Source organism: Camellia sinensis, chromosome 14, assembly GCF_055761805.1.
Source record: "Camellia sinensis isolate YWXY chromosome 14, ASM5576180v1, whole genome shotgun sequence".
Classification (NCBI taxonomy): Eukaryota; Viridiplantae; Streptophyta; class Magnoliopsida; order Ericales; family Theaceae; genus Camellia; species Camellia sinensis.
The window spans coordinates 26685033-26695494 of NC_138974.1; positions in this window are offsets into that span (position 1 = coordinate 26685033).

The following is a 10462-nucleotide window of genomic DNA, read 5'->3' on the forward strand; positions in this document are numbered from 1 at the left end:
GGCTACTTGAGTAGAAGATGGTAGTTGAGAAAGTTGTGTGGTTGTGGCACCAGATGGGGCTGGCCCGTGTCCTTATAGAAAAATTTCAGAGTTAGTTTTGGGCATGTTATGGTATATTGGGTGAGTTAATGGTTAGTAGCAAGTGTTTGGGAAAAAAAAAGGGTAAATTATCAATAGGTCGTAATAGTTGGACTTAATTCTTATAAAGTTTTATTGAAAATAAGTCCTACTAAAATCATCGCTATAAATAATTTTTTGTTATGATTTTTTTGCACGTCGGTAAAAATTGACAATTAGTGACTTTTTTTTTTTGTCATTATTTATAAATTGCCGCTAAAATAAACAATTAGTAACATTTTTCTATGACAAAATTTTCAAACTATTGTTGAAAGTTAAGTATTAATGACTTTTTTTGTGATAATTATTTTTAAGTTGTTGCTAAAACTTATAATTAGTGACATTTTTTGTGATAAAATTTTCAAATTATCGCTAAAAATTAACAATTAATGACCTTTTTTAATAGTGTTTGATGAAAAATGTCATTAATTCTCACTGGACGTATTGAACAATAAGTCCACCTATTAGAACCTACACATAACTCTCCAAAAAAAAAATTGTAGTTAAAAATTGTTTGGTATACTTGATGTAAGAGTTGTGAATTCCTCATGTTGGTTTCTTATGCTGTTGTAGGGGAAATGAGAATTTGTATCACCAGTTTTGTTGTTCCAACCCTATGCATGCATGCAGAGATGCAAAGCAAAGATGGCGTGAGAAGACTTCCACCTCCAGAGAAGGAGGTCTAAGCTGGGCATCTTGAAGATTAGCTCTCCCTTCTCTTCACGTTGTTGCCTGTGTTGATTCTCACCATTAACCATTAATGAAGGTAGAAAATTGTGGTGGGTTGTCTCCCTCTCTCTCTCTTTCATCTTTGTATATAAATAGAGACGGGAGGGAGAGGATGAATCATCAGAAATTTGAGAGATAGAGAGCTGTGAGTTGAGTGAGAGTTGTTCTCCTCCTCTGTTTGTGTATTTGCTCTATTTTAGAAAAAATTTCATTTCTGTCCGTGGACGTAGGCATTGGGCCGAACCACGTAAATATTGGCGTCTCGATTGTCTGTGATTGCTTGTTGTTTGTTTTCTGGGTGTCCATGATCCTAACAAGTTTGTAGGCCTAGGATTAGCTTTAGGTTTGGTTTGGTGCAAGTTCGATCTTGAGTGATCAATAGTGGTTTGAATGGGAATGACCGGGGTTTTCTTAGAAGTAGAGAATGATCTCTTAGTTCTAATTAATTTTCATGATGCGTTTTTAGGATGACGTCTCAGATGTTTCTAGGTTGAATTTTATTTGGAATAATGAGTTAGCGTGGAGAATATTTATAATTATGGTTATTCTTAAATTTCATTATTGGGTTGCAGGGGAGTGTCCTACACTTGTTGACAAGGAGGTTATTTTGATGGAATGGGTAGTGTTATGACCCATGATGATGTTTCCTTTTGGGATATCTTGTGTCCAGATGGGTTATTTATTGGTTTCCAAATTGAGTTTTGGGGTGACTTTATGAGTATGACGGTTTCGATGGTGTAATTTATGTTTTAAATTGTATTGGCCTTTGTGTGGCTGGAATGATAGTCAGTATCATTGTTGTATAATTCATGTAGCTTTGAGAATTAGATTATATTTTCCTCGCATTTTGGTGAGTTGTAATAATTTAATTTCCAAGTATGTATACTAGACCCAGTGGTTGTTTTATGATAGTTAGTACGTGATACTTGTTAGAAGGAAAGTAGGATCTCTCGTTAGTTGGCTTGGGGATAGCAAGTTTTTTTAGCCTCATGCGAGTTTGTGTTAGTCAAAATATTGTTCAACTCATGTTAGACCATATGGGTTATCGCAATGCTAGTGTGAAGTTTGTGTTGCAGCTTGAGAGTAAGTGTCCTAGGAGTTGGCATGAGTAGTTTTCCACTTGGGGCCTAAGTATAGTTCAGGTGTATACTTAGTCGTGATGAGTTCGATGTGGACTCAAAGCCCATTGTTGGGAAGTTTTTAGTAAGCTTCCCGTTGAAGTGGAGTCGTTTGGGTTGATGTTGGCAAGCTGAGTAGACTTCTAATTAGTTTGGTGAGGGTAAGTTTATTTTCATATTGAATAGAGTTGGCAAGTCAAACCATTGTGAAAATTGCCTTGGCAGGGTAACAGATATTGTAGTTTAGAGTTCACAAGTGGTAAGTGTTCCTAAAGGGAGATTGTTAGTTTCTGTTTGAAGTCTCAGATTGATCATGATGGCATTGACCTTATGATGCATTTTGCACTAGACTACGGAAATAGTTTGTTCATGGTGAGTTATCACCAATGAAGTATGGTGTCCTGACGTTCTACAGGGTTCTCTTTTGCGAAAATTTGGTCATGCTCAGGGGATGAGATACTTTTTATTTTATTGAGTGCTCAATGTAGGTCGAGAAATCACTTGGTGGTTTATACTAGTTAGGATTTTGGAATCAATTTTTATGTAGATGTGATAGTTTAGTTCATTTATCGATGTGGCCATTGAGGAAAATGTGATGGTGACAAAAAATTTGTTGGTGCATTTGTAGTGTTCGAGTTAGCTTGTGGGCGGTCATGGGACGCATAAAACTTACTTTGAGACTAATTTTGAGGGTAAGTTGTAATGACCCAGAAATTATTATTTTTTAAATCATTACATAAATTAATTGAATGGTTTGATGGATCATGTGGTTAGTGATTTTTTTAATAGTAAAAGATCCATTGTAAAATGGCTTATGAGGATTGAAACAAAGTTTTTAATTTACGCAAGTTTGGGTTGAAGTTTGTATCTCTTGAGTTAGAGACCTTATCTTTATGAATTTTTTTAAAAGAGTTCTCCATCTTAGAAAATTTTGAAATTTTTATTTGTTGTTCCTTATGAATCTAGTATAATGGATACAAATTTCAGTGTGAAAGGAAAAGTATTTAATTTTATAAAATTCACAAATTGATCGGTGATCAGTTAACCATTATAGCAGAATTTTGTATTTGAAATTCAATTTTTGTGTTGATGTTTGATGTTAAAATCATGACTTAAGATAAAATTGATTGAGTCTATTTTGAGGTATATTTGTGTTATATTTTTCTCATGGGTGGGAATTTACTTCAAAATCCATGACTTGAAATTATTGTAATTTGTGTTTATGTATGTAACTCATGCTTAACTGTTTGTTCCTTCTTAATTATGTAGATAGTAGGGTCCACCTTGAGATAATTTAGTTTTTTCCTAAACTTAAAACTCAATTAGAGGTTCATTTGGACTTGATAGAAATGTAGGGGGGTTCAAGGTTAGAGAGGTGATTAGAGAGGCAGAGCTATGCTAATGGTCCAATAATGGCGAACGTGGCTAGAGAATGAGTAGCAATAACTGTGTGGGAGTTAGAGAGTGTGTAGCTAGGTGAGGGTGAAGGACGTGGCTCAAGAAAAAGTGTATGGCATTGTCAAAATGGGCAGCATCTCCTCCAAATCCCCAAAATTTCTTTTCTTGAACCTTGGGAAATGGGTCCTATTTATAGGCTTTTCCTTGGTGTAACACCCTCAAAAAGGTAACATTAAACCCATCAAATAAGACATGCATTTACATTTAAACTAACCGCATTCCTTTATTCATTAGAATTCCATTACATAAGTATTACATGTTAACATCATAACAAAATGCCCTACGGGCTTACAGCTTTCCAAGTTAACACTTGGTTACAACAAAAGAGTACTAACTCGTTTACACATTAAGCCCTAGGCTTGAAGTTACATGTAATACATCAAAAGTTAAGCGACAAAAGTATGTCCGCCACTAGCCTCCCAGCTATGTCCTTGGAGGTGGCATGCTTCCTGCACCTGAAAATGATATTCCCATATAGGGTGAGCCACAGCCCAGTAGAAATACACTAAACCAACCATGGACAATGACTAAAATATTAGCAATTGATAGTTGGTCAACACTGATACAATCACATAAATTACATATTTATGCCAACGACTTACAAGTCCCAATTACTTTTCATTTTCCCTTTTTCAACAGATAAGCATGCTAGCTCTATCATCATTTCCACAGATACGTATAAAAACTATATCTCACATTCAGATAAGCATAAAAGCTATATCCACATTCTCAACAGATATGTATAACAACAATATCCACGATAAGCATATAAGCTACATCCACATTCTACAACAGATATGTATATCAACAATATCCACAGATAAGCATACAAGCTGTATCCACACTTCACAAAGATAAGCATATGAGCTCTATCTTCACTTCTCTAGACAAGCATATGAGCTGTGTCTACGGAGTTCATCCCCTATCTCCTCCCAATACCTATCCGGTTTAGAGGTACATCCCCTATCTTCCCCTAAACTGCGGAGTACATCCCCTATCTCCTCCTCTACACATAACGTATATAAACACATTGGTTCTATATACAATCACACAATACATACAATTAATGTATTCTATCAACCGTCAAGTTCCATGACACATTCCATTGATTAGTTTCCGTTTACCTAATCATCATGCATTGTCTACAACAATCTCGACTATCCTCCACCGATAGCCCAAAGCAGTTATTTCTAAAAACAGAAAATAAATGCACAAATGGATATTCAATCAACATTTCATTTCCTCATTTCTCACCAATTAATTATCCCAATTAATTAAACAATGTAATTAGGCCATTTTCCATAATTACCATTTCAACCCTTAGGTCCCATTTTCATCAATGATTCAATAATCATTCCATTTTTCTATGCCAAACATGCATCTAGGTTTATTATGAATTAAACCCCAACTTTTGTAAAATTACACAAAAGCCCCAAACTTTTACAAAATTACCAAACCAAGCCCAACTTCTCAAAATACCAAAATTTAAAGACAAAACCCATAGAGAGGAGTAGGTTATCCCTACCTCAAATTCGGAGTCCCAAAGGAGAAGACGACAAAACCCAACGTGCTCCAAAACCCAAGATTTTCAGATTAAAAAGAAGCCCTCGACGATCAACAACTTTTTTGTAAAGGCCAAAGGTGAGCAAATCACTCTTACTAGATCAAAACCTAGAGAGAAGGTAGTATCTAGAGAGAGAGACTCAACAATGGTGTTTTTGGAAAAGTAAGAGAGAGAAGAAAAAGTGAAAAAGTGATTTGAAAAGTCACAATTTCGGGACTTTAACCCAGGTCTCCGCTCGAGCGTAAAACACCCCGCTCGAGCGGCCACTCACAGACTTCCGCTCGAGCGGCCAACCTCCCGCTCGAGCGCAGAATGCACTCGCCCAGCACTTTTGCAGAACCAGGCCTCCGCTCGAGCTCCCAACCCTACGCTCGAGCGGCACTCAGACAACCCCGCTCGAGCGGCCAATACCACGCTCGAGCGTACAACGCTGCACAGGAAAATACTGAATGGGTGTAATCTCCGCTCGAGCTCCAATACCTCCGCTCGAGCGTACAGGCCAAAAATCTGGGCAACTAGTTTTGGTTTCTAAACTCAACCAACCTGTAACAAACCCGCCCAACACATCCTATAACTCAAATACTAAGTAAAAAGGATGTAAACAAAATAATAAACAACTACCAACATCCACGGACACATGTCCGGATCACTGTACAACAAGGGTAAACCCGGGATCGCTATAACCTCCCCCCCCTTAAAGAATTTCGCCCCCGAAATTAAGCACAAGTTGCAAAAACAGGTTTTCCTTCATTTTAGACAATGTTACACCTGAACATTCAACAATTCGACCCATTACCGGTCATTCCATCCCTTTAACAAGAGACATATCACAATATGTAAACAACATATGTATTTTCAACATGCATCAACATTATGCACTAACTTTCCAATGTCAACAATATATTTAACACATATAATGTTACATTCAACTTCCAAATGAGGCAAGTTCCAAAACATACTTCCAATAATCAAAACATTTTCAATGTTTCACAACTTAAGACATATATAAAAGTTCTTAAGTTCAACAAAATGTAAAGCTTAAATACAAGATCACACATCAACAAACAAGTCCGGATATTTCTCTCGGACTTCCAACTCACGTTCCCAAGTGGCTTCCTCCACTCCGTGATGTTTCCACAAGACTTTCACCAAAGGAATGGTCTTGCCACGCAGGACCTGATCCCGCCTATCCAAGACCCGAACCGGTCTCTCCTCATACGAGGCATCCTCATCTACCTCTAAATCAGTCCAATCCAACACATGTGATGGATCTGGCTCATATTTCCGAAGCATACTCACATGAAACACGTCATGCACTCCGGATAACTGCGGTGGTAAGGCTAACCGATAAGCAACCTCACCAATCCTCTCAAGGATCTCAAAAGGACCAATAAACCGAGGGGATAACTTCCCACTCTTCCCAAACCTCATCAAGCCTCGTCTAGGTGATATCTTCAGAAAGACATGATCACCTACCTCAAACGCCAAAGGCCTCCTCCTACGGTCGGCATAACTCTTTTGTCGACTCTGGGCTGTAACAAGCCTCTTACGGATAAGCTCAACTTTCTCCGTCCTCTCCCTAACCAACTCCGGACCCAACAAAGGTGTATCACCCACCTCGGCCCAACACACTGGAGACCTACACGGTCGGCCATACAAGGCCTCAAACGGTGCCATACCGATGCTAGACTGAAAACTGTTGTTGTAGGCAAACTCTACCAATGGCAAGTGCCTCTCCCACGTCCCACCGAAGTCCAGGACACAACCCCGAAGCATATCCTCGAGGATCTGGATAGTACGCTCGGACTGCCCGTCAGTCTGAGGATGATAAGCCGTACTAAAGGTCAACTTAGTGCCCAAGGCACTCTGCAAACTCTGCCACAACCTAGCAGTAAAACGAGGATCTCTATCTGAGACGATCGTCACTGGGACCCCGTGCAATCTCACTACGTCCCGAATATACAAATCGGCAAGATGATCTACCGAATCTCTCACGCGTATAGGAATAAAGTGCGCCGACTTAGTCAACCGGTCTACAACCACCCAAATAGCATCACTACCCCGCTGAGTCCTCGGAAGACCTACAACGAAGTCCATAGTGATATGCTCCCACTTCCACTCGGCAATAGGCAAGGGTTGCAACAAACCCGCTGGCCTCTGATGCTCGGCCTTCACTTGCTGGCAAGTAAGGCATTTCGATACGAAAACAGCCACATCTCTCTTCATACCCCGCCACCAAAACTGGCGACCCAAATCCTGATACATCTTAGTACCTCCCGGATGCACCGCAAGGCGCGAATGGTGAAACTCTCGGAGTACTTCCTCTCGGTAAGGCTCCGGTACAAACAAACGGTCTCGGTATCTCACACTCAGGTCAGGATACACCGTCAAGCCCTTCTCAACTTTCCCACTGGAGATCTTCTCTCGAAGAGATTCTACCTCAAGGTCACCTCTCTGTGCCTCTAACACTCTAATCACAAGTGTAGGTTGTGCAACAACAAAAAACAAGGCCGCTGCCTCAACAGATTCGCCCAGTAGCAAATCAAACTCGCCAAGTGCTCCCAACATCTCCCATTCCCGGATGGCTATACAAGCTACATCACCAATGGTCTTCCTACTAAGGGCATCGGCCACAACATTGGCCTTTCCCGGATGATAGTGCAACTCAAAATCATAATCCTCGATGAACTCCATCCACCTCCTTTGCCTCAGATTCAAGTCTTTCTGTGTAAACAGATACTTCAAACTCTTATGATCCGAGAATACCTCGAACCTTTCACCATAAAGGTAGTGCCTCCAGATTTTCAAGGCAAAGATCATAGCTGCTAACTCTAGGTCGTGTGTGGGGTAATTCTTCTCGTGTATTTTCAACTGTCGTGAGCCATAAGCTACCACTTTCCCCTCTTGCATCAACACACAACCCAAACCCTCTCGTGAGGCATCACAATAAACCGCATAACCCAACCCTCTCTCCGGAATAATCAACACCGGAGCGGTGGTCAATCTAACTTTCAGCTCTTGAAACGACTTTTCACAAGTCTCACTCTACACAAACTTGACTCCCTTCCGAGTCAGCCTAGTCAACGGTGACGCTAACCTGGAGAAATCTTTCACGAACCGACGGTAATACCCAGCTAATCCCAGAAAACTGCGGATCTCAAACACACTCTTAGGCTGTGTCCAATCTTGCACTGCCTCAACCTTGGATGTATCAACAGACACCCCTTCCCCGGATACCACGTGGCCTAAGAATTTGACTTCCCTCAGCCAGAACTCACACTTCCCAAACTTGGCATACAGCCTATGGGCTCTAAGCAACTCAAGCACCACTCTCAAGTGTGCCTCGTGCTCCTCCTCAGAAGACGAATAGATAAGGATGTCGTCCACAAAGACAACCACAAATCGGTCTAAGAACTCCCGGAAAATCCAGTTCATCAAGTCCATAAAGACTGCCGGTGCATTGGTAAGCCCGAATGGCATCACCAGAAACTCGTAATGGCCATACCGCGTACGGAATGCCGTCTTAGGAATATCTTCCTCCCTGACCCTCAACTGATGGTAACCCGATCTCAAGTCTATCTTAGAGAAACAACGGGAACCCTTCAACTGGTCAAACAAACCATCTATACGGGGCATAGGGTACTTATTCTTAACCGTAGCCCGATTCAACTTCTGGTAGTCTATACACAATCTCAAGGCACCATCTTTCTTTTTAACAAAGAGTGCCGGTGCTCCCCACGGTGAAACACTAGGGCGAACAAAACCCTTATCTAGCAATTCCTGGAGCTGAACTTTCAACTCAACCAACTCTGCTGGAGCAAAACGGTAAGGTGCCATAGAAATCGGCGCCGTACCAGGCACTAAATCAATAGAGAACTCTATCTCTCGGTGAGGTGGCAAGCTAACAAGATCTTCGGGAAAAACATCCGAATACTCACAAACCACCCTCGGCAATACATGCTGGGTCTCACCACTCTCACCACTCTCAAAGCTAGCGAGTAGACTACTAAGCTCACTTCGCCCTCGCGAATCATACCCCGGTGGCAAAACACTACCAACCCGGTCTCCCAAGAAATGGAACCACTCCCCGCCCAAGGTACATAATGTAACCCTCTGGCGGTAGCAATCAATAACAGCCCGGTATGACGATAGCCAGTCCATACCCAAAATAACATCAAAACCCTTCATGGGCATGACAACAAACGGAAAAGGAAGCCTATAATCGGCGACCTCAATATCACATCCTCTAACACCCTGTTTCAGGATCAACTCACCGCCCAAAGGCGATACCACACAAATAGGAGATGCTAATTGTGCTAACTCCAATTCCAAAACCGATGCAAATGTAGCAGATACAAAAGAATGAGATGCACCCGTGTCTATCAACACATTAGCAACCGAGTTGCAAAACAGAAAAGTACCTCTCACTACTGATGGAGCTGGTACTAAATCCTGCGCGGTAACAGCATACACGCGCCCCGTAGGCCCCTGGTCCACCTGCTCACCTCTCGGAGCAAAAGACTGCTGCACAGACTGGGATGACGAAACTCCCGGATTGGCCCTCGAGGCCTGCACAGACTGAGCTGGCTGAAAACCCTGCGTCTGCCTAGAACCAGACGCTCCCGATGTGGCACTCAACTGTGGGCAAAACCTCTTCATGTGCCCAGGTTGTCCACACTGATAACAAGTCAAGAGCTGCCCCCTGCCCAAACTCTGACTCTGCTGTCTAGCTGAAGAAGAGGCAGCTTTCTGACCCCCACCCTTCTGTGGGCAAACAGAAACCTTGTGACCCAGCTGGCCACACTTGTAACAAGTGAATTCCCCCTGATTGCCTCTCCCCGAGCCTACACTCGGCACTGGAAAGGTCGATCTAGAGACTGCACCCTGAGACTGCTGAGGGTTATAACCCCTCTGCCTCCTGCCATCACTCTGACTATCCTGGCTCCTCTTGGAGCCTCTCTGACCCTCATCCTCCTCCTGCATCATAAGCTCCATATGTGCTGCAGCATCAACTAGGTGTCTATACTCTCGGATGTAAGACCCACCAACTCTCAACTTGAGGCCCCGCCTCAACTTCCGCTCAAACTCATAGCATCGGCGTTCCTCAGACGCCACCAGTTCCGGTGCAAACCTAGACAGACTGGTAAAAGTAGCCTCAAACTCGGCCACTGACAAGCCCTGCTGATTAAGCCGGCTAAACTGATCTCTCAGCTTCTCCCTAGCTACTGCAGACAAAAACCTCTCCTGAAAAGCATTTATAAACGCCTCCCAAGTACCACCAACACGAGCCTTCTCGTACTTCCACCATTGACCCGCATCTCCCTTCAGCTGGAAGGATGCCAAGGTCACTTTCAGTGTTCCGTCCTCAATGCCAAGCATCTCGAACGTCTTACTCATCTGTTCTAACCACTCATCAGCCTTCAGTGGCTCCTTCGGATCCCCGATAAACTCATCCGGATTAGACCGGAAGAACTCC